The 2,500-nt window shown below is 37.5% G+C and overlaps 1 protein-coding gene across 2 annotated transcripts in view; it reads right to left on the bottom strand.

Annotated features, from left to right (window-relative positions):
* Nucleotides 1-2,500, bottom strand: part of LOC119582804 (mannosylglucosyl-3-phosphoglycerate phosphatase-like) — a 60,509-nt gene that overhangs the window by 31,834 nt on the left and 26,175 nt on the right. The gene's annotated exons all lie outside the window — the stretch shown is intronic.

Below are 2,500 nucleotides of genomic sequence, written 5' to 3'. Positions count from 1 at the left end.
ACATTAATAACAATAATGCAATTAATATATAATATAAGTCGTAACTCAAAATACGATTTAAAAAAATCAACAAAATGAAATGTGAGGCATTTGTTTCTTTTTACAGATGATTTCCTCTCTTATTGCTCACGTGTATCTTGACCTTATTGCATCTCGTTGCATCATGCTTTGCAAATATCTTTCGGTCTTTTTTTTGGCTTGTTCTCTCTCCTCTCTCTCACTCTCTCTCTCTCTCTCTCTCTCTCTCTCTCTCTCTCTCTCTCTCTCTTCACTCTCACTCTCACTCTCACTCTCACTCACTCACTCACTCTCACACCACACACACACACACACACACACACACACACACACACACACACACACACACACACACACACACACACACACACACATTTTTAGGGGAAAAAATATATATGTTATCACCTACTATATCACCTCAGAGCCATATCATTACCGTACATATAGGTAGAAATTTAAAACCATGCATTTTGAATAACAAAAAAAAAAAAAAAAAAAAAAAACACTACCGTTCAAAGATAAAAATGAAGAAAAAACACTATACATTGTACAGCATTACTGTGTATAGTTTTTTTTTTCCTACCATTATACATCTTAACAGAAAAAAAATGCAATATCATTACCGACACAGCTTATTAAACATATAAAAAAAAATTCCATAGAACTGAAATAAAATCATATTACATCGTAGAGCAGTTTCGGCATTCTGAATACCAGTGACAAGGAGTAGAAAAAAAGAGGACAGAAAAAAAGAAAGGGAAAAAATCTTTTGTGAGTGTCGTGATCAACATCACAAACACTGATTGCGCAACTTGAATTATTCCCATCTACCCCTTATTTATATTTTTTACTTATTTTACAGTAGAACAAATATATACATATATATAACTTGATCTGATAAGTATTAAATGACAATATTTCCGCTGCTGAAACTTTGGAAAAAAAAAAACATGTAGCTGTTTTATTTTTTATCACAGTACTCGAGAGCCAACAAAGAAAATGGCCAGTGATATCATTTTGGCGCGAACTTATTCTGGCACCGAAGCCTTTGCCACAACTGCTATATTTAGTCACTTCCACCGCACTCTTGGGAGATGTCAACATTTACCAGCCATGAAGAACACAGAGCCCTATTTAAATGTTATGAGGCGAAATAGGCAGTGTAAACCGGTTCACAAACTTGCCAAGGTGTCTCCGGTGAACCAAGAGTAAATGAAATGTTTGACATCAAATCAGAAACACTTACATTTGTTGTTGTTTGTAACTTTTGGAAACTGTGATATAATGCTCAGTTATGTCGTTAATTGAGTAATTAGAGTGACGAAAATATTAATGGGACAGGTTATTTGTATATATGTGGTACATATATAGTTAAGGTTGACGCAAGTCGGATATAATCTACTACCAGGACCCGAGGAAATTTCACGGAATAAAGGGTACTTCTCCCTTCCTCGCTCCCACTTTCACCTTGCTACCTCTTGCCCCATCTCTCCCTCTTCCTTTTCCTTTTCCCTTCGTCTCTCTTTCCCTCTTCCACTCCCTCGCTTTTTCCCTTCCCTGCCATGCCACTCCCTCTCCAGTCGACTCTCTTTCCCTCTTCCACTCTTTCGGTTTTTCCTTTCTCAAGTCTCAAATCTTTAAATTCACTCCTGCTTCCCGGTTCCTTCTTGACCTCCCCTACTCATTTGCTTCCTTCCCCCTTCCCTTCCTCCCCCTTTTCTCTCTGAGTCCCCCTCCGAATTCTCTTCCCTTCCCCTTCCCCAACTCCCTTCATCTTTGTCTCCTTCCCCTCCCTTCTTCCTTTCCTCTACTTTTCTCACCTCCTCCTTTATTCTCTCACTTCCTTTATTCCATTCCTACATTCCTTCTTAACCAACACCCTCGAATTGTTGTAGAAATATCACAAGTGCATAAATTGACGGTCCAACAACTCGCATGCTGTGTACTTGCCTCAAAGAATATTAATAACAACAATGACGATAATCATATCATTATCATTGTTGTTATTTTATTTATTTATTTATTTATTTATCATCATCATCATCATCATCATCATCATCATCATCATCATCATCATCATCATCATCATCATCATCATCATCATCATCATCATCATCATCATCATCATCATCATTAACAATACTGAAAAGAGTTAGAACATTTTATAGCAACTTCAACTCCGTAGTCACTTGGAATATGTTTTCATGCATAACGTGCTAATGGACAGACAGACGGATGTCACTTGGAATATGTTTTCATGCATAACGTGCTAATGGACAGACAGACGGTTGGACGAAACACAAGCAGAGATATGGCATAAAAGTGATGCTTCGAAAGAGAATACTTTTTAAGCGTAACAAAAATACATATGTAGGGCATGTATAATGTGTATGCAAGTGAAGAACTGAATATATGAACCAACACCCATCCTATCCCCCGCTCTCTCTCTCTCTCTCTCTCTCTCTCTCTCTCTCTCTCTCTC

Source organism: Penaeus monodon, chromosome 16, assembly GCF_015228065.2.
Source record: "Penaeus monodon isolate SGIC_2016 chromosome 16, NSTDA_Pmon_1, whole genome shotgun sequence".
Lineage (NCBI taxonomy): Eukaryota > Metazoa > Arthropoda > Malacostraca > Decapoda > Penaeidae > Penaeus > Penaeus monodon.
Note: the sequence above shows the minus strand (reverse complement) of the source record. Positions and strands in the feature narration are given on the sequence as shown.